This window comes from Eleutherodactylus coqui, chromosome 1, assembly GCF_035609145.1.
Source record: "Eleutherodactylus coqui strain aEleCoq1 chromosome 1, aEleCoq1.hap1, whole genome shotgun sequence".
Lineage (NCBI taxonomy): Eukaryota > Metazoa > Chordata > Amphibia > Anura > Eleutherodactylidae > Eleutherodactylus > Eleutherodactylus coqui.
In genome coordinates, this window is record NC_089837.1 from 368,445,305 (window position 1) to 368,472,984 (window position 27,680).

At 42.4% G+C, this 27,680-nt stretch overlaps 2 protein-coding genes across 2 annotated transcripts in view; one reads left to right on the plus strand and one right to left on the minus strand.

Moving 5' to 3' along the window:
• The window catches only part of CFAP47 (cilia and flagella associated protein 47), a 508,792-nt gene that overhangs the window by 157,385 nt on the left and 323,727 nt on the right, over positions 1-27,680 (minus strand). The gene's annotated exons all lie outside the window — the stretch shown is intronic.
• The window catches only part of AMELX (amelogenin X-linked), a 677,225-nt gene that overhangs the window by 149,532 nt on the left and 500,013 nt on the right, over positions 1-27,680 (plus strand). The window lies entirely within an intron of this gene.

The window sequence follows — 27,680 nt, forward strand, 5'->3', positions numbered from 1 at the left end:
AACATGAAAAGCTGCCTTATCTTCTTCACTATTTAGCAAATGATCTCTTCATTAGTAGATACAAGATATTTAACCATTTCTGGGTATGATATATAACCAAATCAACATTAAAGGGCTTCTCTAGGTATATACTATTGATGACCTATCTTCAGTATAGGTCAACAATAGTTGATCGGCTGTGGTCCCAAGCCGTGATTAGGCACCTGCTGTCAGTGCATGCCCACAGGAGTTGGAGTGGAAGCTGCTCCAACCCGTATGTAGTGGCCGCCATTGTAACTGAAGCACAGCTCCTATTAAAATAAATGACAGCAGTGCCTGCAATTACCAGCTTCCGCCCTGACCATGTGTGTTGTGGCGCTGATAGCAGACCCTCAATCAGTTGATGAGCTGGGGTCCCAAGCACTGCAGCCCTGCCGATCAATTATTGATGACCTATACTGAGGATAGGTCATCATTAGTATTTCCCTGGAAAACCCATTTAAAGTATAATACAGTCTAATTGTTTTGAGAATGTACACCAGACTTTGTTCTTCAACTGTGGACAAATCTCAGCATGGAGTAGCGTGTGAGCTGCCAGGAGCTGTATTCAGGGAACAGACCACCTATTGTTCGCTGAATACATTCCCTGTGTTCTGCCGCGGGGCTGACAGCTGAGACAATGTAATCAGCGCTCCCCAGGCAGAACACAGCGTGCAGTCCGTCTTATCAGCTGTTCTGCTGAACGATGGATTTCAAGCCGAACTGAAATTTATCATTTGGCAGAAAAGTGAAAGATAGGCACATTTACATGCAACGATTATCACTCAAAAACCATCTTTGGCACTCGATTAACCAATCACAGCCATTCAGTGATGTCATTCACTGAATGGCTGTGAATGGCTGGTGCTCAATCCAATCACAGCACTTCCTTGCTGGAGGCGGGGGAATTCAAAGTCCCATTTACCAGAGAGCGACAACAGTGGGGAGGATTACAGAGCAGCCTGCCGCACCACCGGGGAGACCATAGCAGGGGACCAAGACGCCGGCTGTGAGGTGAGTATTGCAGGCTTTTCTTTAACTAGTGTAGCTAGGACTTATTTTGGGGGGAGGGCTTGTATTCCAATCCCCCGCACCGCCAATTTCCCCTGAAAATCAGGATAGGTCTTATATTAGGGAAACACAGTATTGGCGATAAATCTGGTGACTGGGCAGGCCACAGAAGTGTGGCAATGTTGTGGAAGCATTCCAGGCCATGGAAGTGTGGCAATGTTTTGGAGGCATTCCAGTAACACCCTTGTTGTGTGCAGCCAAGCATTATTCTGTTGGGAAATGTCTGTTGAAAGCTTTGCCATGAGAGACAACACATGTGACTACAGACATCACTATCATTGTCCATCATACCACTACTATGGGTGACCGACTGTCATATGCAATGGCCCCTCAGACCATCACACCAGCAGTTAGGGCAGTGTGCTGCTCTAAAGCATAGTCAAAATTGAAGCGCTCACCCCTAGGCACGAAATGGCCATCCGTGTCCAAATTATGCTTGGATTTATCGCTGAAGACAACCAGTTCCACTCCACAGCAGTCCAATTTCATAGTTCATTATACCACTGCAAATGGAGGTGACGGTTGGTGTCAAACGCAGTACACATAATGGGTGCTGTGAGACCAAATGTCCTTAAGCCAAGCACCTGGAGATGGTTCAGAAAGATACAGGGGCCTGTAACGATGGTGCCACATGTCTCTGAATGGTTGAAAACAAAATAGTTGAAGCCACTCGTGCTTTTCAGACAATCAGATGATCTTCTCTACTGGTGGTCTGTTGAGGGCGTCCTGAGCGCGATTGTCTTGTGTGCGTGCGCTCACACATCCACTGGTCCAATCACCTCTGAACAGTCTTGTCAGAACCGCCCAGGTGGCAGGCAATTCTTTGCATCGTAAAGGCATGTCTAATGGTCAACAAGCTCTATACAGGTGGAAAAAGAGCTCTGCTATGCACAAATAGCCTCAGAAAGCCTTTTTATAGGCCAAGGGGGGAACCACTTTTAGGGCCTCAGGTGGCAAGACCATTCATCTAATCACACTGCAACTCTAACCATTTGCATATGTGCCTGAGATGTAACTGCATGCTGAGTTTTGCAGCAAAATTACAACTCCTTCTTGGTGCTTGATTTTTTTGGACAAAGAATGTAACAGAGACCATACAGAATAACACTTTAAGTATAGGTAAGGTAAAATCCCCTGGTGCAAGCATCGAGTCATGACCGACACCTAGGGTAACGTCACATCGTGAGGTTTTCTTGGCAGATTGTTTTTGTGGGGTGGTTTGCCATTGCCTTCTCTAGTCATCTTTACCCCCCAGGAAGCTGGGTACTCATTTTACCAACCTTCGAAGGATAGAAGGCTGAGTCAACCTTGAGTCGGCTACCTGAACCATGCAGGGATTGAACCCGCAACTCTCAGGTTTTGAGCGAGATTTTAGGATTGCATTGTACTGAGCTATTAATTTACACAATTAACTGAACTTTAATTTATGAGTATACAGTAGACACTAGAGGGAACCAAATTCTTATATTCAGAACACATCGGGGTGTTAATGGTTATTAATCTACAGGGAAAGATGTTCAGATTTCTGATAGTGTTAAATTTCAGCCACTCCTATAGTTGGGGTCAAAAGGGCAGCTCAATGCTAATGATTAAAATCCTATGCATTTCGTATGATGTTTACATATTTGTGTCCACCCCTGTGGACAAATATATATATATATATACACACACACATACATATGTACATATGGGAAGCCTTTCTGCATAATCTCAATGCAGGCCCCATGTTTTTGTATGACATGAAATGAAATATTATTCAGTCAGCAATTATAACATCTGATTTAGATGAAGAAGCAAGGACATTTTCTAGAGGTGTGGGAGATAAGTAACTGTGTAGCATCTCTAGAACTACTTGGGGAAAGCAATGGGATTGGAATTAAATAATCCAATTTGTATGATCTATTCTCCCCACCATGTAAATCTTCAGGAGTAGTTCTGGTGGTCCCCACAGATATGACTGCCTAGTCAGGAATGCTGATTAATGTTACGAGGAGCACATACTGATTGATGCCATAACAAATATATCAGTTATTTCCACAATCCTTGTACATCTGGACCATAAGGGCTTCTGTGTCTTTTCGCCAATCACCAGATAATAAACTCTGAAAGCAAATAGTGCATTTAGTCAATTTTTCTGTATATTAATAGTAAAACATTTCCAGGGTCGATCTGTGTAGAAATGAGCTTTTTATAGTCTACTTGAAGTACTGTGTGCTGAGCAGTCTCAATTGATTGTGTAAGTTGGAAGTGAAAGGCTGTCAGTAAGAAAATCTCTGGGCTCCTTTGGAAAGAGTTTCATAAACATACTGCTGGACAGAAATCTACATACAGGTCTTGGTGGAAAAAAAAAAGAACTTGGTATTTACTTTTTATTGACTCCAGAGTAACATATTTTACTTATTTAGGACTTCTGTTTCAAGATCCTGTTGCATCACCCCCATTATTAGCAGTTAGTGGTCTACTGCTACAGGTTTGTTTTCGGCATATGGAAATTGAGGTTAGCAGCATGACTATCTGTCCACTGCAAATGAGGTTAAAATACATAACAAATGTAATGTATAGGTAGGTCTTGGATGGAGTCAAGGGACGAATGTGAAGCCCCAATAATATAGTGTATTGGCCTCCACTGCAATACCACAAAAGCATTGTAACAATCAATATGTAACATTTGTCCCACATGAATCATTTTTAGTCTGCTTGTGGTAAAAACTACCACTATATTGTGATCTTCACAGAAAACATAACTTTTAATAATTGAAATATTAAAAACAAAGGGCTGTACACCAAAAAACAGAACGAACAAACACACAATCTAAATCCCCAAGAGCAATCACCAGGAATAGACCAATAATCCTCCCGGTGGCCCCACAAATTGGAGGACACAAGGTGAGTTTATCAATTAGAAATAATGTATCTCCTGATATGATATGTTTCCTTTAGGTAGAATTTGCCTCTTTAGGCTTCCTTATGTATCAATTAACTAGGTTGGTGGGGCTGTGAATCTGAACCCAATAGTTCACATTCCCTATTTGGCTGCCTATTGGACGAAAACCCAGTTAATCCACTGGGGACAAAGAGATGTTCTCACCAGAGAGAAATATGATACTTCAATAGAACTATAAGAGAAAACTCTTTCTTCAAAAATAAATAAGTATCTTAGAGGTTGATGCAGTGGCCAATAGCGAACTCAATCATAACCCAATCATTTACACCTTCTATTTTTGTCTATTCGACGAGAACCCAGTTGAGTCACAAGGACCAAACGGATGCCCTGACTCAAGAATGTGAGTTCTACTTCAAAGCCTTACGACACTATTGTGCACTATATGCATCTGAAACATTGGAAGCGATCACCTGTATCAACCAGCAATTTGATATTTTCCAACAATGATACCTTTATTGCCTGCTTAAGGTCACTTATCATGATTGAGTTACGATTGAAAAAATCTTCTGCCGTTCTGGTAAGCTGACATTTAATTCCCAAGTCACTGAAGGCTGACTAGGCTTTGCTGAACACATTCTATGCCTTTCTAAAACAAGGGTGGCAAAAATATCTATGTCATGAAATCCCAAAAAATGGAAAGAGTTGTCAGGGAAAGCAAATGATCACCTGCTGACGTGAATTTATAGAGGACTTGTGTAATGTCGACCTTTCATGGGATAATGCTGAAAGTGATCGCCAACAATAGCATTCTTTTATCACCCGATGTGACAAAAAAATGTGGGAGGACCTAAGTCTAAGCAAGTACTGGCAATTTACATTATTGCCATCTTATTCTATTCATTAAACAATGCCAGCTTGGATAGTATAACAGTTGTGTCGAATTTCGATTAGCAAATGTTTGCAAATTCATGGTGCGCACACATCGGGTGTCTGTCTATGTAGCAGACTCAGGAATCAAGCCTGTTTTGTACTTGGTGGGCATTGGCCAATTTTTTACAACAAACACCCACCCACAGCAGATATAATCATAAATAACCTTGATTGCGACTATTAACTCTTAAATGCCGCTGTTAATTCTGACCGCAGCATTTAAATGCCCTGATCGGTGTTCTTAGGACCCAAACGGCCTTTTCACATTGAGCCTCCAAGGTGCCATTCAAGTTTCATGTCAGTCAGTCTGAGTGCTTCTGAAAGCTCCCAGTGCTGCCATGAGTGAGCGTATGTTAAGACGAACCTGTGGCTCATCTTAATAGAAAGCCTAGAGAATACTATAGTATTGCTTTATATTGTATAAGGCCTTTTTCACACGAGCGTTGTTTTGCATGCATCCGTGCTTTGCAAAAAGCAGAGCTGCACGGATGTGCAAAAGAAATGCGTGAACAAAGCTCCGTTCCTATTGCTTTCAATGGGGCAACCACTGCTGTCTGCAGCTCCATTAAAAGTAATGGGCTGCAGGCACAAACCGGAATGATTTTAGGGGAAGGGCTTGAAATATAAGCTGTTCCCTGAAAATCATGCCTAGCTTATGTAAAAATAATATATATATATGTATATATATATACTCACCTCTCTGCTGCTGTCGCTGAATTCATTGAATGGCTGAGTGCTGCCTGTGATTGGTTGAGCGCTGTGACCAATCACAGGCAGCCCTCGGCTGTCATTCAATTAACGGCTGAGCACTGCCTGTGATTGGATGAGCTCTCAGTCAATCAGACACAGCCCTTTCAGGAGGTGGGGATTTTAAATCTCTGCCTGCTGAAAAAGCTTCAGTACAGTGCAGGGAAGCCAAGTGGCTAAACACGCTGAGCCCCAACAGTGCCGGAGGGGTAAGTATATATATTTTTTTACACAAGCTAAGGATGATTTTCAGGGAAGGGCTTATATTTAAAGTTTTTCCCTGAAAATCACTGCAGTGGTTGCCTGCATCCCACTGCTTTCAATGGGGCCGCTGGAAGCAGCGGCCCTATTGAAAGCAATGGGAGAGCATTGTGTTCCTCTGCTATAGCTGTCATGGCTATGACTGCTGTGGCAGGGGATTCTTTACTCCCCGCAGGGAGTGCCATCATCACTGAACTGTGACAGTGCTGTCACAGTGTTCAGTGATGAGGGAACTACCCGTGGAGAATATTTACGTGCAGCATGGACCTATGCAGTCCACGCATGTCCTACCTTTTGCAGGTGCGCAAATTTGCACACCTGTAAAACACGGACATGTGAACATACCATAGGAAAACAATGGTTGTAATAGACGTGGGATTGTGTGCGCACATAGGTGCATGCAAAACAACGCTCATGTGAATGAGGAAACAGACAATCATAAGTTCAAGTCCCTTATGGGGACTAAAAAATATTTAAATAACTGAAATAAAGTTTTTTTACTGAACATTTAAAAACACCCTTTTGCCAGTCATTAAATCAAAAAAATAAAAATAAGGCATTGTTATGGCTGTGTCCATAAAAGTCCAATTTATCAAAATATCACATTTTTTATTCCAAATGGCAAATTCGTTCAAAAAACTATCAAAACTAACTATTCTTTCAAAACTATCTACAATGCACTTTTTTGGTCAAGCAAATATAGGTACGAATATTTTTACATATGCCAACTTAATGGTTTAAAATTATTTTACTTATTTAGGGCTCAGTCACACGGGTGCATCGGCACCTGTACACAGGCGCCGATGCGCTCGTGTGACTGAGCCCTCACTGCAGGAGGAAGACGACCGTACCTCAAGACGGACGTCTCTATGCAGCGCTGATGAAAGAACACATGACCGGCAATGAAGCCGGTCACATGTTCTTTCTCCCGCAGCTGCAGAGAGATGTCCGTCTTGATGTACAGCTGTCTCCTTCCTGCAGTAACACGATGTGCCCGTGTGACTGAGCCCTTACATTTAACATATATTGTATTACTGTATGTTTATGTATCTGTTTTTTCTTATACAGAAAATGTATTTCAACAGTGTTTGGAATGTATATAAAATGTTCAAACTCTGCCTTCAACAAACCATACAAAATTTTTCTCTTAACCTTTATATTTATATGTGAAACATTAAATAAATTAAGCCAAAAGGATCATTTAGCGCAATTACATAGACACTAAATTCCTATTTTAGCACCATAAAGTCAAAGCATTTATATGAACTTCCAAAATCCAGTATAGGGTACATTAAATTACGGAAAGCTGCACACAGGGCATATTAGTACTTTATTTAGTTTAGATGGCTAAATTAAATTGCATGCAAGCAAAAAAAAACATGTCTGCCTTAATGGGATTCATAAATCAAATGATTAAGCTCTTAAATATAGATAATATTGCATTCAGGCAGGTCACAGTCACAATTGGTTGTAATCACAGGAGCAGAAAACTCTGGCATCATGCAGTTTGTATTGTATGTCGCATGTGACAAATGCTTTTGCAGTATATTGAAACTGGTCATGTAAGGCAAACTGTAATGTTGATAGATTTGTGTTGACTGTATCAGCAGTAAGCCTGTTAACTGTCAAGTCGGAAAAACAAAATTGTTAGTTTTGGATTGGCATGCTTGCTTCATCCTTTCCACTGACTCTTTCGGGACTGGTTATGAAATGGCAATCATGTTAGTGAATGTTCATGAATGAAATGATTGCTTAAAGCAAGTGGGAGCTTCTACATAGCTCAACGTGATTTATAAATGTAACTATCATCGCTACTCAGGGACCGTTGGGGTTAGTCATTAGGCTCTTTCCTTTCCAGCTCTTTTTATCCCCATTGTGCTTCTGATTATTTAGTAAATGCATGAAGCAATTATTATTATTCCAGCACAGATATAAAGAATATCACGCCTGCAGGTCTACAACTGAGGATTCTTTCTGGGATCATAATATAAAATAGCTTGGGGTTTTACCAAATAACACAACCAACAGACTCCTCTTTCGAAGTTGAAAATGCCATCACCCCTTCCCCTACTGTGCATAGTTTTGGATATAATTAATGAAACGTGACAGCACTGTTTTTTTTTCTGATCTGTTGTCCTCGAAAAGATCGTTCTTTGAAAAATGTTCCCGGAAAGATAATTTGCGCATTGCCTGGCATCGCTAGAAATATGAAGATGTATTCTGCACCAAATGAATGTTTGGCGTGATACATCTGTTTGTATGACATTTAGCACCTTATGTTATTTGTGGAGCTGATTCTTATCTATTGACAGCCGGGCTATGCAAATTATGCAGGTGCACTATGATAACAACATAACGCATTGTGCCAGTCAAGATGGCGAAGAATACATTTGTATGGCCAGTTTGAACAACTTTAGCAGCCAATATGGACTAAAATGTATATTGCTGTGTCTGTAAAGCAATCTTCCACCAGATGATTATTTGCTCAGCAGTTGTTCAACCATCTGCCTATTTCTATATAATGTGTATAGTCACCTTAATGGCCAATGTTTACTAAAATGTGAATAGCTGCATCTGTGAAATGATCATTTATCAGGCAAATGTTCATTCAAAAGTCGTTCATCCATCACGCTACTTCTATCTAATGTGTATAGTCACCTTAGGTGGCCACAGATATGAGATATAAGTAGATTGATGGTTGAACAATCGGACATGTTGGCAGTTAGAGTTATTCACACTGGGTATACACATTTAATGACATTGGGTGATGGATGAACAATCTTTCCGGGACCGACCTTTTGTAAGTTCGGTCCCAGAAAGTTTTTCAAGAATGCAAACACTTTCATCTGACTACCAGATGAAAATTGAAAAAGTGATAAACTTCTTTCCACATGATGGCTCTCTGTCATTAGTTGGCAAAAATGATTGCTCGTTGTTATATTTTGCCCTATGAACAATCGTTTTGGTTTGAAATTGTCCATTTTAATCAATTGTAGCCTAACATATATGTTGACCTTTAAACAGAAGAAGGAAACCCCTACTGACAAGAGAAACATCCAGTTGTCAATGTATTCATACATTTTTAATAAGAATAACAAAGGAACGGCACAATGCAAAGTTCTAAGAAAAGATGTCTCAGAACTATTATTTCCTGGGGAATGCACATATGTACTAAAAGAGACATGTCAGGAGAGTGCACAGGTCCTCAGATTTCATATGCACCTAATTATGTATATGTAAGATGTAGCGGGCATGAGTTACTTTTTCATCTGTCCAAACATGGAATCTATGGATGCTATAGGAGTGAAGCTTAGTCAGAATCAGATGTAATTTGTATACTTAATGCTTCAAAGGAAAAAAATGTTCTGATGGCCAAGTTGTCAATATAATGACAAAGGCCTCTGGCACACTAGCATCTTTTTCGTACCTCTGGTGTCCAATTAAAGCACACACTACACAAGGACAGCATACAGCCCTATACTAATAAATGTGGAAATACATGCCTCAGTGTTTTAAAATGGAGACACGGACTACATAAAAAAGCTCACGGCATGCACTTTTCTGATGCAATTTACAGATGAGACTTGCCCTTTGAAGTCAAAGGGAATACGAAAAAAAAAAAAAACAGCACTCAGAAGCCCTCCGTGTGCAGTTCGTGTTCTGTCCATTTCTTAGGAAATGTAGAAAAAAAGATTTAGATCTGCTTTAGTCTTTTTGGCAAAAATGAAAAATGGATTACATACCGAGGTAAAAAAAACTGACACACTGACTACATACAGATGGCATAGAAACCCCACAGGGATGGAAAAATGTCCATTTATTGCAGACACAAATAAGGGAAATGGAATAATACCTCTGAAGCGCCACCTATTGGAAGGCAGCATTCCTGCAAGTCACAGACAACACACATGTGCACCTAGCCTAAAGAGTAAATTTATTACGATCAGCGTTTGTCTGGAGAAAGATGCATAAAATGTATTGAGAAGCGCATGTTAGGCCGTGAGTGTGCCACAAACTAAATTCGATATCAATCATGCCAATTTCTGGTGTAAATTATAGTAAATTTGTCATAAATAGACACCACTCTCTCCTGCCAAGATCCAATTACTTTTTACTAAATAAATTTGAAAATAGTCACAAACGTTTGTGCAAGTATGGCTGGCAATAAAAGCTTATGAAGTGCTGCTGTTAATCACATTGGAGGTACTGTAATGCACCAGCCCTGGAGATAGATTATAACTGGTCCCTTACCCATTCTTCTATTAAAGGATTGAGCCAAGATATAAAAATATTTCCTAGCGACAGCATACGGATGACTTTATGATCGGTTGGGGTCACAATCCCGAGAATGGGGGTCCTGAAACTCTTCACATGAGCGAAGCAAAGGACACGCAATCGCCACTGTTCCATTCATTTCAATGATAGCAGAGGCAATTATTGATTATAAGCATCTTTTCCAGAATATTGAATATTAAAAAAAAAAAAAATACATTCACAACATCATTCATGTTAAAGAATCATTAGTTCATAGTCATTCTCTTTTTGAAATAATGCTTTACTTCTAACTTTTCAGGCTTGAGAAACAATTTAATGAGAAAACCACTCATAGCAGTTGCTTCTGATATTTTAATAATCTTGGCATTATACGTGGTTTGCTAGAAGACTACAGGGCTTTATAACAGAAAAGTCACTTCAAGAACATCACAGAATACTTCCATCATTTTGCTGGAAATGTAAAATGTCTCCACAAATTGAGACCAAGGATCTGATACATTTTGGCATACTAAGCTTCAGGTTTAAAAGAAGTTACAAATATTCAAAGTAAACACAAGCAAACAATGTGAGCAGAGAGTTGACCAGCTTCTCTCACCACCACAGTCCTCCACATATGCAGATGTCGTTTACAGTATATTTCGGGGGAACAGAGAACAAAGTCCCTTTTAAAATATTAATTGATAATAAATATACAGGGTTTCCCAAAAATGCTTACACATTTCAATAGTTGCTATCTGCGCCCTTACTCTAAATTTGAGTTGAATTATGGTGGCAATATGTAGCATTTAGAGATGAGCGAGCACCAAAATGCTCGGGTGCTCGTTATTTGGGACGAAATTATCGCGATGCTCGAGGGTTCGTTTCGAGTAACGAACCCCATTAAAGTCAATGGGCGACCCGAGCATTTTTGTATATCGCCGATGCTCGCTAAGGTTTTCATTTGTGAAAATCTGGGCAATTCAAGAAAGTTATGGGAACGACACAGCAATGGATAGGGCAGGCGAGGGGCTACATGTTGGGCTGCATCTCAAGTTCCCAGGTCCCACGATTAAGCCACAATAGCGGCAAGAGTGGGCCCCCCCTCCCCTTCCAACAACTTTTATTTCTGAAAAGCCCTCATTAGCATGGCATACCTTAGCTAAGCACTAGGGATGAGCGAACGTGTCCGTTACGGACACATCCGCACCCGGACACCGGCTTTGCCGAACACTGCAGTGTTCGCGCGTAAGTGTCCGGGTGCCGCCGGGGGGCGGGGAGATGCGCGGCGGCGCGGGCGGCAGTAGCGGGGAACAGGGGGGAGCCCTCTCTCTCTCCCTCTCCCCCCCACTCCCCGCCGCACCCCCCCACGCTGCCACGGCGGCCCCCGAACTTTTTCGCCCGAACACTGAAGTGTTCGCAAAGTTCGGTGTTCGGGCGAAAAAGGGGCGGAGCCGAACGTGTTCGCTCATCTCTACTAAGCACCACACTACCTCCAACAAAGCACAATCACTGCCTGCATGACACTCTGCTGCCACTTCTCCTGGGTTACATGCTGCCCAACCCCCCCGCACGACCCAGTGTCCACAGCGCACACCAAAGAGTCCCTGCGCAGCCTTCAGCTGCACTCATGCCACACCACCCTCATGTCTATTTATAAGTGCGTCTGCCATGAGGAAGAACCGCAGGCACACACTGCAGAGGGTTGGCACGGCTAGGCAGCGACCCTCTTTAAAAGGGGCAGGATGATAGCCCACAATGCTGTACAGAAGCAATGAGAAATATAATCCTGTGCCACCGCCATCAGGAGCTGCACACGTCGGCATAGCAATGGGGAACCTATGTGCCACACACTATTCATTCTGCCAAGGTGTCTGCATGCCCCAGTCAGACCGCGGTTTTTTATAAATAGTCACAGGCAGGTACAACTCCGCAATGGGAATTCCGTGTGCACCCACAGCATGGGTGGCTCCCTGGAACCCACCGGCTGTACATAAATGTATCCCATTGCAGTGCCCATCACAGCTGAGGTAACGTCCAATTAAATGCAGGTGGGCTTCGGCCCACACTGCATGCCCCAGTCAGACTGGGGTTCTTTAGAAGTGGACACATGCAGTTACAACTCCCTGTGGACCCACAGCATGGGTGGCTCCCTGGAACCCACCGGCGGTACATAAATATATCCCATTGCATTGCCCATCACAGCTGATGTAACGCCAGCTTTAATGCAGGTGGGCAAAAAATTAATTGGATTACACTGTAGGCAAGGGCCCCAAAAAATTGGTGTACCAACAGTACTAATGTACCTCAGAAAAATTGCCCATGCCCAACCAAGAGGGCAGGTTAAACCCATTAATCGCTTTGGTTAATGTGGCTTAATTGGTAACTAGGCCTGGAGGCAGCCCAGTTAAAATAAAAATTGGTTCAGGTGCAATTTTCAACGCTTTAATGAGCATTGAAACGTATAAAAATTGTTTACAAAAATTATATGACTGAGCCTTCTGGGCCTAAGAAAAATTGCCCGTTCGGCGTGATTATGTGAGGTTTCAGGAGGAGGAGCAGGAGGAGGAGGATGAATAGAATACACAGATTGATGTAACAAAAAGGTCCCCATTTTTGATGGTGATAGAGAACGATGCTTCCATCGGCGGGTGCAGCCTACGTATTGCTTAGGTATCGCTGCTGTCCGCTGGTGGAGAAGAGAAGTCTGGGGAAATCCAGGCTTTGTTCATCTTGATGAGTGTAAGCCTGTCGGCACTGTCGGTTGACAGGCGGGTATGCTTATCCGTGATGATTCCCCCAGCCGCACTAAACACCCTCTCTGACAAGACGCTAGCCGCAGGACAAGCAAGCACCTCCAGGGCATACAGCGCGAGTTCAGGTCACGTGTCCAGCTTCAACACCCAGTAGTTGTAGGGGGCAGAGGCGTCACCGAGGACGGTCGCGCGATCGGCTACGTACTCCCTCACCATCCTTTTACAGTGCTCCCGCCAACTCAGCCTTGACTGGGGAGCGGTGACACAGTCTTGCTGGGGAGCCATAAAGCTGGCAAAGGCCTTGGAGAATGTTCCCCTGCCTGCGCTGTACATGCTGCCTGATCTCTGCGCCTCCCCTGCTACCTGGCCCTCGGAATTGCACCTTCTGCCACTAGCACTGTCGGATGGGAATGTTACCATCAGTTTTTCCACCAGGGTCCTGTGGTATAGCATCACTCTCGAACCCCTTTCCTCTTCAGGTATGAGAGTGGAAAGGTTCTCCTTATACCGTGGGTCGAGCAGTGTGTACACCCAGTAATCCGTAGTGGCCAGAATGCGTGTAACGCGAGGGTCTCGAGAAAGGCATCCTAACATGAAGTCAGCCATGCATGCCAGGGTACCTGTACACAACACATGGCTTTCCTCACTAGGAAGATCACTTTCAGGATCCTCCTCCTCCTCCTCCGGCCATACACGCTGAAAGGATGACAGGCAAGCAGCATGGGTACCCTCAGCAGTGGGCCAAGCTGTCTCTTCCCCCTCCTCCTCAACGCGCTGAGATATAGACATGAGGATGCTCTGACTATCCAGCGACATACTGTCTTCCCCCGCCTCCGTTTCCAAGCGCAAAGCGTCTGCCTTTATGCTTTGCAGGGAACTTCTCAAGAGGCATAGCAGAGGAATGGTGATGCTAATGATTGCAGCATCCCCGCTCACCATCTGGGTAGACTCCTCAAAGTTTCAAAGGACCTGGCAGATGGCTGCCAACAAGGCCCACTCTTCTGTAAAGAATTGAGGAGGCTGACTCCCACTACGCCGCCCATGTTGGAGTTGGTATTCCACTATAGCTCTACGCTGCTCATAGAGCCTGGCCAACATGTGGAGCGTAGAGTTCCACCGTGTGGGCACGTCGCACAGCAGTCGGTGCACTGGCAGATTAAACCGATGTTGCAGGGTCCGCAGGGTGGCAGCATCCGTCTTGGACTTGCGGAAATGTGCGCTTACCCAGTGCACCTTTCCGAGCAGGTATGACAAGTGTGGGTAGCTTTTCAGAAAGCGCTGAACCACCAAATTAAAGACATGGGCCAGGCATGGCACGTGCGTGAGGCTGCCGAGCTGCAGAGCCACCACCAGGTTACGGCCGTTGTCACACACGACTATGCCCGGTTGGAGGCTCAGCGGCGAAAGCCAGCGGTCGGTCTGCTCTGTCAGACCCTGCGGCAGTTCGTCGGCCGTGTGCCTCTTCTCTCCTAAGCTGAGTAGTTTCAGCACGGCCTGCTGACGCTTGCCCACGCTGTGCTGCCACGCCGCGCGACACCGACTGCTGGCGACGTGCTGCTGCTGCTGACACATCTTGATTGCGAGACAGAGGTTGCATTGGAGGAGGAGGAGGGTGCTTTAGTGGAGGAAGCATACACCGCCGCAGATACCAGCACTGAGCTGGGGCCTGCAATTCTGGGGGTGCGTAGGACGTGAGCGGTCCCAGGCTCTGACTCTGTCCCAGCCTCCACTAAATTCACCCAATGTGCCGTCAGGGAGATATAGTGGCCCTGCCCGCCTGTGCTTGTCCACGTGTCCGTTGTTAAGTGGACCTTGGCAGTAACCGCGTTGGTGAGGGCGCATACAATGTTGCGGGAGACGTGGTCGTGCAGGGCTGGGACGGCACATCGGGAAAAGTAGTGGCGACTGGGAACCGAGTAGCGCGGGGCCGCCGCCGCCATCATGCTTTTGAAAGCCTCTGTTTCCACAAGCCTATACGGCAGCATCTCCAGGCTGATCAATTTGGCTATGTGCACGTTTAACGCTTGAGCGTGCGGGTGCGTGGCGGCGTACTTGCGCTCAAACAGTTGCGCTAGCGACGTCTGGACGCTGCGCTGAGAGACATTGTTGGATGGGGTCGAGGACAGCGGAGGTGAGGGTGTGGGTGCAGGCCGGTAGGCACTCCTGCCTGTGCCCTCAGAGAGGGGTTGGATCTCAGTGGCAGGTTGGGGCACAGGGGGAGAGGCAGTGGTGCAAACCGGAGGCGGTGAACGGCCTTCGTCCCACCTTGTGGGGTGCTTGGCCATCATATGCCTGCGCATGCTGGTGGTGGTGGCTCCCCAGCTGATCTTGGCGCGACAAAGGTTGCACACCACTGTTCGTCGGTTGTCAGGCGTCTCTGTGAAAAACTGCCACACCTTAGAGCACCTTGGCCTCTGCAGGGTGGCATGGCGCGAGGGGGCGCTTTGGGAAACAGTTGGTGGATTATTAGGTCTGGCCCTGCCTCTACTCCTGGCCACCGCACTGGCTCGGCCTGTGCCCACACCCTGACTTGGGCCTCCGCGTCCTCGCCCGCGTCCACGTCCTCTAGGCCTACCCCTACCCCTCAGCATGCTGTATTACCAGTAGTGCAGAAACAGAACGCTGTAATTAAATGTGCCGCTTATTGGCCTGTGGTTGGAGGCTGACTTCGCTTACGGAACGCACAGCAGAGGCAGGAAAGAATTTTGCGCAAGCCTGCTGTAACACTTAGCTGGCTGCGTATGAATTAGGACAACTACCCCCAGCAGAGACCCAGTACACTGAGGACGGTCATAGGCAGCCCAAATAGATTTTTTTTCCCAAATGTTTTTGGAAAGGCCCACTGCCTATATACACTAAATATGTCTTCTGTCCCTGCCTCACCACTACTGGCCCTGGACAATGTAAAATTACTGCAGGATGCAATGCTCTGCACGGCCGATATAGAAAAAAAAAAAAAGTGCAACACTGCAAAAAGCAGCCTCCACACTACTGCACACGGTTAGATGTGGCCCTAAGAAGGACCGTTGGGGTTCTTGAAGCCTAAAATAACTCCTAACGCTCTCCCTATAGCAGCTCCGGCACCAGCAGCACTTTCCCTGAACTATGTCAGAATGCATCTGTGGCGAGCCGCGGGAGGGGCCGATTTATATACTCGGGTAACACCTGATCTCGCCAGCCACTCACTGCAAGGGGGTGGTATAGGGCGTGAACGTCGCAGGGGGAAGTTGTAATGCCTTCCCTGTCTTTCTATTGGCCAGAAAAGCGCGCTAACGTCTCAGAGATGAAAGTGAAAGTAACTCGAACATCGCGTGGTGCTCGTTTCGAATAACGAGCATCTCGAACACGCTAATACTCGAACGAGTATCAAGCTCGGACGAGTACGTTCGCTCATCTCTAGTAGCATTGTGTTGTTTTTAAATATATCAGTAATTGCACAATTGCTGAAGCCATCAATTTAAACAAAATGGCAAACAATATGGTCAGATATTGTGCGTGAAAATGACCAATTGATTTCAGTGATGTAATTCACATGAGCAATTTTTCTCTTAGACCGATGCTCTGAGATAAAAGGTGTGCTGCATATGCCATTTTTGGGCAGTTCTTGTTTAAGAATCGCCCATTCCTTTCTATGGTGGGCAAAAAAATTGTATTGCATTCACAAGCACTGCGATGGATTTTTCTTGCAAAACACATCGCTCTTTCAGGCAAAAATTGCAAGTTAAGGAGTGCGATATGCACCCTAAGGATAGGTTTTGCTTGACTTCTACAACATCTGTCATGTATTTTCATATCGGATGTGATGGCAGTGGACCTGAGGATCCTGCTGCAATTTGGACCATAATATATCAGCTGTTATAAGAAAGGGTGGCAGGTAGATAGTGTGCAGCATAGTTAATGCAATCATTTTCCTATGCAAAATGTTTTTGAGACGATTTTAATTTAGTACACTAAAGTCTTTATGCACTAGAAAATGTATGCTAAGAAAAACACAAATATATAAATCTCTAAATTGTGTAAGTTCTTTAAAAAGTTTTGGTCAAACATTTGTGAAGTAGTTTTTTTTCCTGGAGAAACTACATGACAACCAATATGACCACTCCACTTTTATAGCTCCTATATCCAGGGGCGTAACTATAGGGGATGCACAGGATGTGATTGCACCCGGACCCAGAAGCCTTAGGGGGCCCACAATGCCTCTCTTCTCCATATAGGAATCCCAGTGCTATAAATAAAACATTATATTTGGGGGTCCTGTTTCAAATTTTGCATTGGGGCCCAGAAGGGTGAAGTTAAGGCTCTGCCTATAGGTATTCTCGCCCTGTATTGGTTGCCACATTCTAAAAACAAATCTATTGTAAAAAAAGGGAAAAGTTGAAAATAGGAGCATTTACTAGTATTTTCAATGATCTAAAGTTTAGACTTGCCTTTTACTACATGTACACCTTGCCATGTATTTTGGAGAACTATGGCTGCAGCACAGTACAGTGCTTCCACGATGAGAAGTGGAAGCAATCTGATAATAACACATAGAAACCTTAGAGAAAGTGGTCTGGGTCAGCTGCGCCAAAGGCAAAATACAAGCTCAACCGCTAATGAGTTTCAGTTAAACAAGCAGAAAGCAACAGATGTCAGCGGGATCACTGACCACATTTTAGCAGGTAAGCAGTCTCTGACAGTCAACCCAATATAAGTTACCTAGAAATGAATGAAGTGTTTTCTTAAAAACAAACCCATCTTGGATATTGTATATTCTGGTAGAACAATGACACTGTTATTTGCACTTATTGATAGAAGAACTTTTCCTATTCATTGTCCTTATAATGTTCTTAAAACAGATGACTCTGCATTTAAAATATTGGCTTGGAAAACAATGGTCTTTGAGTGGATTAGATGAGGCTCGTTTGTAATAAGAGTAAAATAAACCATCAGGAGCTCCAGCCTAATGACTGAAAAAGCCACTATCAACTACTGATGAGATTCAATTAGCTGCTATAGACTAATGAATACAATATCACTACAATTATGCTACTCCAAAATTTCATGTCTTAAGAAGACCTCTTATTCAGGACTGCATTTAAATAATATTGCACGTAGCTAAAAAAAGAGTGCAAGTGAAATGTACTGAGCAGACAACTCTGAGAAGCAGCACAGCATTCTACCTGACAAGGTCAGCTACGCTGGTGTGTTTAAGAAGTCCTACATGCATTTCCTTGCAGGAGTGCCATTAAAAAAGATGGATGGGTCCAGACTTCACACATACAGAAATATGTGTTCTTCCATGTCTTTGATAATAGAGCTAGTTACAAAGAGGAGTCTTAAAAGGTCACTAGGATTTTTTTTTCTTGAGTGATTTAACATTTTTTAAATGTCATAGATAGCACAGCACTTTCATATTAAGATGTGAGCATTCTTAAACAAGTAAGGTGTCTAATTAATGCTGCGGATCATAGTTTTATCATAGAAAACACCCTCCTCTGGAATTGCCATAGGGCATATAGAAAGGTCAAATACTGTAGAAAATTCAAAATATTAACTTTCATTTTAACGGCTTAATTAAGGAATAAAATAAAATAATTAAAATTATTATTGCAGGAAATTTGTATACAATGAATATAGACCAACTATGCAGGCTATTGCTAATAGCATTAGGCACTGGTGTAACTATAGGGGATATAGGGGATGCGGCTGCACCCGGGCCCAGGACCCTTAGGGGGCCCATGAAGCCTCTCTTCTCCATATAGGGAGCCCAGTACTATAAATAAATGATTATAGTTGGGGGCCCTGCTGCAGGTTTTGCATTGGGGCCTAGGAGCCTCAAGTTACACCTCTGCCTAAGGCCTCATGTCCACGGGCGGATTTCATTTGTGGACCTTTCGGTCCGGAAAAAAAATCGCAGCGTGCTCCAATTTGCTGAGGATCCCGCACGGATGGCTTCCATCGAAGTAACTAAAAGCCGTTCGATCCGCAGCTTATCACCAATTCAATTGCGGAAGGGCTGCGGACACCGCGGGAAAGCAGGAATTTAAAATTAAAAAACTGTTCTTGCAATCAAAAATGTTGAAAACCTAACAAAAACCCAGTTGGCTGTGTTACAAGCCAATGGGGTACTAAAGAGGTTGTCAAAATCTGTTTTTAGAATGAATCAGGTATAGCTGTCATGGTTGCAGATAGAGAAAAGGGGCAGCTCACCACCACCGGAGCTTAATCAGCATGCCGAAGTGCAGGGAAACAGTCCACTACTGCCTTGGACAAACACTGATTGAGGAATACAAAATCTTTCATCACTCAAAAATAAATAATAATACTATACTTTTATTTAAAATTTGGTTAAAAGCAGCATTAAAGGCGCAAAAGATAAAAATCATGGAACTCTAGTAATGTGTTTTGAGCCCAGAACAACCTGGCTCTTATTAGTGTTAGTGCAGAGCAGGAAAAGATCAGAGCTAGGCAGAATGTTAGGGGGAGGTATAGACAGAAAGTGCGGGAGTTAGACAGGAAGAGAAGGAGTAGTAGGGAGGAGTTGGTAGTGAGCAGTTGTCGGAGGAGGACGTTAGAGGAGGTGCAGTAGCATGGAGTGGATCTAGCGTGCTCCAGTGGAGAAAGTAGGGACTTTACAAGTTTCCTAACAAGCTGCAGTGTGGAGGATAAAATGTGGGACCTATCATCACAACAGTGAGTTGCACGAACCCCTGTTAATAGTGAAACCAGGGAAGTGTAAAGAGGCCCATTACAAAATTATCTTCACTAGCTGCATAACAAGCACCAGAGTAACCTTACAGATAACTAGGACTGTGGGAATTTCTCTGAGTAACCTCTAAGAGAGATAGAGCATTGAAGCTTTTCAATTGTCTTTGCATTATAACTGAAAGTGTGGAGCAATGTTATTATCTGCTTTAAAGTGAATCTACTGCCAATTGCTGAAGAACTGTATGTGTTTTTAACTCGGGCAACCCCTTTAACTATTAAACTGAACAACCAATAACTACGAATTAAACATCATATTATTGCTTTTCTTTTAAGATGCTGCACTATTTTAGTCAGCATTAGTCAACAAAATTCTAATCAATTGCATTATGTAATAAATAAATGAATTCCAAATTCCAAAGAGTAAAAAAAAGCTGACCTTCAAAAATAAAACAGATCTATCCAGAAGATGAGAAGTTTTATAGTGCCTAACGCATTCAATAGAGTGCTGATTTACATGACTGCTTAACTGTGTTTTGTTGTATTTGTCGCCTTGTGTCACCACTACACATTTTGTGCACTATCCAGCAGATTGGAAGGAAGAACATACACACATAAATCTAGATCCAGGAAAACCCATGGAACCGATAAAAATGTATTGATACCACTGTCCATAAACAGTAATAGACCGGTCAGTCTGAGTATCGTTATGACTCAGCCATTTAGTGTATTCGGTCTCTTTGCAGAATCTGACAGGATTATCAGAATCTATTGTATACACGTCAACCTAATCAGGAGATGAAAAAGTGACATAAGTCCGACAGTTGGATGTTACAGAACGTGACCCAAACTCCAGAGATCAGGTTCGGTGATGTATACGTCGTTCACATCGAGAAAATAAGCTATGCCGGACCACTAAAAATTGTGAGCGTAACCCAACGCGTTTCTCCCACAACGTGGGTTCATCAGGGGTTTCAATACGCAAAAAATGGTACTTTACTGGTTTAATGACTCCCAGTCAGAAATCGGATAGTGGTACAAAAATAAAAAATTGATGAAGCCTCAAAATGTCCAGCACTGTCAAATAAATGACACACTGGATATAGAGGGATCAATCAGAGTAGAACTGTCATTTCCACTGGTGACAATTATATTACTAGATAGATTATTGTCGCCATATAAGATAAATGAACTGACAGGACTACGAGAACCCTACTACTACAATGGTAGAAATAAGAGTAGGGTATAGGTAAGAAAAATTTCTACCCTTTATGCGAGAGAAAGTTATAATTTCTCAGGGATAATAGTCCCGAGTACAGAAAGATAGAATAATTTTAGCCGTTAAGTCAAAGAGTATCCCGAGGGCAAAATTTTGGTAATCGGGTCCCTGGATAAATCAGATGGCATATTCACAGCAGCCCAGAATAGCCGCCTTTTGGATAGCCATCTGATAAATTTTCACTCTAGACCTACAAGGAAAATTCCTAAGACCTATAATAGTCCCTCAATAGAGTGGAAAGAGGATTCAAAGACCTATATTAGTCCCTCAATAAGGTGGTCACTAAGTCAGAGCCTTAATAAGCAAAAACTGAAATCAAACAAATAAACAAAACGGCGGCATGTCAGCCCTGGTGCTGTCAGTCCACCACCAGGGCTGACATGCCGCCGTTTTGTTTATTTGTTTGATTTCAGTTTTTGCTTATTAAGGCTCTGACTTAGTGACCACCTTATTGAGGGACTAATATAGGTCTTTGAATCCTCTTTCCACTCTATTGAGGGACTATTATAGGTCTTAGGAATTTTCCTTGTAGGTCTAGAGTGAAAATTTATCAGATGGCTATCCAAAAGGCGGCTATTCTGGGCTGCTGTGAATATGCCATCTGATTTATCCAGGGACCCGATTACCAAAATTTTGCCCTCGGGATACTCTTTGACTTAACGGCTAAAATTATTCTATCTTTCTGTACTCGGGACTATTATCCCTGAGAAATTATAACTTTCTCTCGCATAAAGGGTAGAAATTTTTCTTACCTATACCCTACTCTTATTTCTACCATTGTAGTAGTAGGGTTCTCGTAGTCCTGTCAGTTCATTTATCTTATATGGCGACAATAATCTATCTAGTAATATAATTGTCACCAGTGGAAATGACAGTTCTACTCTGATTGATCCCTCTATATCCAGTGTGTCATTTATTTGACAGTGCTGGACATTTTGAGGCTTCATCAATTTTTTATTTTTGTACCACTATCCGATTTCTGACTGGGAGTCATTAAACCAGTAAAGTACCATTTTTTGCGTATTGAAACCCCTGATGAACCCACGTTGTGGGAGAAACGCGTTGGGTTACGCTCACAATTTTTAGTGGTCCGGCATAGCTTATTTTCTCGATGTGAACGACGTATACATCACCGAACCTGATCTCTGGAGTTTGGGTCACGTTCTGTAACATCCAACTGTCGGACTTATGTCACTTTTTCATCTCCTGATTAGGTTGACGTGTATACAATAGATTCTGATAATCCTGTCAGATTCTGCAAAGAGACCGAATACACTAAATGGCTGAGTCATAACGATACTCAGACTGACCGGTCTATTACTGTTTATGGACAGTGGTATCAATACATTTTTATCGGTTCCATGGGTTTTCCTGGATCTAGATTTATGTGTGTATGTTCTTCCTTTTAGTTATTTCTTTAATAAAAGTTATATTTTATTATAATTTTTTTTTTGGTCAAGGGTCCACATAGTCAGTTCTTTCCAAACTAGTTGGACTTCACTGCCTCTGTTAAATTATCCAGCAGATTGGATATTCATGCAGACATGCATTGTTTGCTTTATGCCCAGACTTTATATTCTTGTAAAATGCTGTGCATCTGTCTAACAATGTTCTGCATACACTGTCTACTCTGTTGCCTCCTCTTAAGAATTACCTGAAAATAAAGATCATGCACTTTTTGTTAAACTATCATTGAAGATTGATTTCATATTTTTAAAACATTATACATGCTCTATCAAGCCAGAATCTTAAGAAGAAAACCCATATTTCATGTATTGTACGTTGAGCGAGGGTAAAAAGAGAGAGTGAGAGGGGGAGAGAGAGAACAGAGATGAGCAAAGCAATGAAATTTGGCAAATCTGAGCCTTCCATTTGATTGGTGGCAAGCAACTGACTAGCCAATAGGTATACTATTAAAGACCTGTAGTTTCCCAATAAAAGTCAATGAAATCTAAAAAATATGGATCCTCAATCCCACTATTTTGACTTTTATGTGAAATATATAGATTCCCAATATAGATTTTTCTCCTGACTTTTGTAGGCACACAGAAGTCAATGGTACCTAAAAATACTGATGTGCATTTAGTAGAGATGAGTGAGCAGCAAAATGCTCAGGTGCTTGTTATTCAAGTCGAGCTTTTCGTAATATTCGAGAGCTCTATTCGAGTTATGAACCCCATCAAAGTCAATGGGAGACTTGAGCATTTTTTTAAATGGACCCGCCAGGTGCCAAGCTTTTTTTCTCTCTCCCTTTCTCTCTCTCTCTGCCTCCCCCCCCCCCCTTCCCAGCCACATACTGCTGTGGACGTGCGCATGCTGGAAGTGGTAATGCGGGGAGGGCTCAAAACGAGGAGGGGTCGAACACGGCATGGAGCTTGCTCGAGTAACGAGCACCATCAAGTATGCTAATACTCGAACGAGCATCAAGGTCGGACGAGCATGTTCACTCATCTCTAGCATTTAGATTTTGGATGAGCATTGTCCCCATGAAAGTGAATGTTCTTAGATTCCATTTCTTTCTATGCAGATAATTCAGGGATGTGTATGTGGAAGGACAACAAAAGTCTGTATTTTAAGACTTAAATGAGAAAAGCAACATGGATTCTACAAGCATTTGCAATTTGAGGAGTATCCTAAAGGGAGCAACATTTTTTTACTCGTCTTTAGAAGAAAACGTCTAATTTTTACTAGAAATACTCTATATGAATTTTGTACTCAAGACTAGCTTTAAAACAAAACAAGAACAGTCAATTAAATCTCATTCTGAGATAATTAATGTCTTTGAGCCATGAAAAAGGGTTTTATTTTCTGAAATCTCTAAAATATATTGTCTCACATTAATATAAGCAGCATTTCACATGAAGTTGTGCTGGAAAAGAAAAAAATGAAGCACCTCGCAGATTTCTTTCCATGACTGATACTAAAGATTGCCTTAATTCGCACCAGCTCATTACTGTAATTTGCATGTATAAGTGTAGAATAAAAGAATGATATATTATGTTTAATTTCTAGCATATTACTGCATATTTCATTGCTGCAACCAAGTTAGTTTATTTAACATAGCATTGTTCTCTGTGCCTAAAAAATGTGATGGGTCATCGTCGCCATATCTCACAAGACCTTCAGGGCCAATTCACACAACCTTGTTTTAGGGTCCTGTTCATGTATTCCATGGACAGCACAAGATCCTATTGAAGCCTATGAGGTTGTACACGAGTGTTTTTTCAGGAATCGTCCTTGTGAAAAAAATCACAGCATTTTCTATTATTGTCCATTTTCATGGACGAGAATAGGACATGCAATGTGCAGTGTCCATGTGCTATCCAATGCAAGTTGCGCTTGAATTTCTTGGATGTAACTCGCAATATGTGAATGTGATTCTGGCCTTAAAGGGGTTCTGTCAATAAAAAATAATCTATACCTACCTATTCCTCCCCCATCAGTCTACTTACCAGATCTTCACCTCTCCTATCTTCTGCTGTCTCCTGCAGTCCAGGGGGCGAAGGTCACCCCACCTCCAGCTGGCTGATTCTTTTGCTTCTTGTGAGGTTATATACATTGGCTGACAGTCCTCTTTCTGCCAGCCAATGTATGTTATGTCACAGCTCACAGGCCAGCAGGGAAGTGCCAATCTACTTCATTGATTGCTCATGCGAGCGGTCTCTGTAATAGATTAGAATTCCTTTCCAGCCAGTGAATGCTACACCACAGGGACGTAAGTTTCACTGACCCAGCCGGAAGGAATGTGTGGAATGCCAGCTTCATAACAAGCCAGCCAGTGTGCGGTGAGCTGACCCAGGGGGAACTGCAGAGGCTCAGCTAGGAGAAGATGTGAGAGGAGACTGACGGGGAAGAAATAGGTGAGAATAGAATTTTTTTTTTTAATGACAAAATTCCTTTAATGGAAGACCTCACTTGCATACATTATTTTTTCATTTCATCCAAACCATACCACAGACTACATAAGAATGTATAGATAAAAAAGTTTCAATATGATAAAAACCTATAAAATAATTTCCCTTATGAATTCTTGGTCCAACTGAAGCAAAATAGCAAAGACATATCCTAGATCAACCTCAAAGTACAGCAATTCTGCCTATTATTTTGCCTGCCAGGAGTGTAGCTATAGGGTGCACAAAGGCAGCAGTCAAACTCAGGCCCTGAAGTCTCAGGGTCCTAAAGGCTCCTGTGTCTCATAAGACACCATAGTTAAAAATGGCACATTGTAGGTGGGGGGCCACATTACAGATTTTGCATTGTGGCCCAAGAACTTTACGTTCTGCATCTGATGTACTGTACACTGTGACAGGTTTATAGGTGTATCAAAGAGATTTTCTGTTTCTCTATTGCTATCTGCAGCCCATCCTATCTTTTGCATAGCATTAAACAAGGGTATTAACACATCTGTGCGTAACGTAAGCATTGACTAACTTATTTATTGTGGGCAACATTGTAGGACAATTACCAGATTTTTTCTTTGAACTATGAAAAAGAAACTGGTTGTGCTTTTGTACTGAAAACCTGTCTGCCGCAGGAGGCCAGGCAATCCTGCTTAGCTGCAACTACTTTTTACAAAGCGGTGAACCCAAAAAGTCATACTTTTTTAATTTTCAGAAACACATGTGCCAAAATTTGGAACTTTTTTAATGCCAGCTTTCTGGCATTAGTGATAGATAAATCCTAACCTTCATGTTTATGTTTTAATATTACAACTCCCTTCTTGAGAGCGCAACATATAGTTTACTCTCCTTGACATCTTCCAAAACCGTCCTTTAGATCGCATGGATCTTTTCTGCTAATGCATATTGTCAAACTAAGCTTGTACTATCTTTTTGTTGTTTTGTGCCTTACCTAGCAGCAGAAAAAACATCTTGCCCTCCTTTTCAATTTCATACAATATTTATACCATTGTGATTTACTTTTACATCTCCCAGCCTTTTACATTTATAGGAATAGAGTTAAATGCCGGCAGAGATAAAAGGCTTTTGACTTGTGAAAGCTTACAATCTAGAGAACAACTTAGTTTGTCTAAAAATGACACTCCTCTGGGGACTATGCATGATGTATAGATATGTGTCATGCTTTTAATATCTTCTCCTTTTATATACCTCATGGGTGTGCCTGCTCTATCATTATCCTCATTCTGCCCAGCTGCATAGCCACAGTATGCTTAAAAGCCTTGGGGACTGCTGGTAAAGGAGTCCCATCCATATGAATTAGCTCTACATCCAAACAAGTGACAATGTGAAATGGAAGAAGAAAATGCAAAGTGGCTTGATAAACAAATTCAAGTCAAATGGCACATTAGGCACTAAAGATTCATTAATAATTCTGACATGTAAAGGGGGCATGAGTGACACATCAAGGCTTCCTGGTTTTCAATTCAGTTCAAAAGGTAGCATCAGGGCAAATATGCTTACACTGATAATAATCAATACTGATAGACATTGACGAGAATACATTTGTAGCACTAGATTACCACAGCAATGAAACAAAAAATATTTTAGCCAGAAAAAGGAAAAAGAATAATCATCGCTCAGGGGTGCCACAATGGATGAAAATTACAAAGAAGGGTAATTCCATAAAGTTAGCTTACATGGGTGGTGAGGGGGAAGCAGAAACCTCTAACTGCTCCCTTCTAGGCTCGCACTTCAGATGCCAATCACTATTGCTACCAGGGATACTTCATATGGTGTTTTTTTATTGAAGTCACATAGAGAACAGAAGATGCCACGGAAGGTGGCATAGTTGTGCCGTCAGAAACGTGCTGCACCTTCCATGGCATCTTCTGTTGTCTGTGCAACTTTAATACAATACAAACACATGTGAAGTATCTCTGGCAGTTGTGGGTGATTGATCGAACCAGGGGTAAATGACACATGAAGTGCTGACGTGAAAGGGGCAGTTAGGGGTTTTTACTGCCCTACCATGTAAATTTACATTTATGGAATTACCTATTACCTTTGCAATTATCATACATCATGGTACCCCTGAACTCTGGTTATTCTTTTTTTCTGATTTGATTTCCTTCCACCAAGATGCATTGGTTTTGCTGGTTTGCATAATTCGCCCAACTGAATGATGTCCAGTTAGGACAGGGGTTTGCTATGACATATTGACTATAAATCTGATATGCTTTCCAGGCTTTTAGGTGTGAGGGTGGTCCCTGGACTAGGGTGCCACTTGTCGCACAAAGTGAGTACTTTTCACTTCTGGCATTATATATTCCTGATTGGAGTGCTATCCATTTTTGACTGGTTTGATGAAATCTATCCGATTGTAAAACTAACTCAAATTAATTAAACGTGGAATGACTTTTACTATTAAATAGAGATTGGATCAAATAAATGTCTTTTATGAATCAAAACTGATTTAACATTTGATTCAACTAACGTTACTATGTAAGTTTGTAAAGTAGTGCCTGACCATAGTAATCAATCAACCACACCTAACTAATTGAGTTTGTAACTTGGTAAAACCCATCAGAGTTGAACTGCAGGTGAACTCACTGGATTGATTTTGGGCTCTTTCAGATGGTCATAATGTTTTGTGACTGTATTAAAGCTGCAACACCCAAGCCTTCCTAGTTCTTCTGAACACAACTTTGACCACCATATAGTTTTATAGTAATCTAAGTCTAAAGTTTGGTTCAGTTGAAATGTGTGAAGTGTGGGCATTGTGGTTGTAATATGGAAGCTAAAGCTATAGCCATCTGAAAATGGCCTTTAACAGAGGTTATTGAAATGAAAAAAACAAACCGTTAAAGGGGTTTTCCAGGAAAATAATATTAAATACC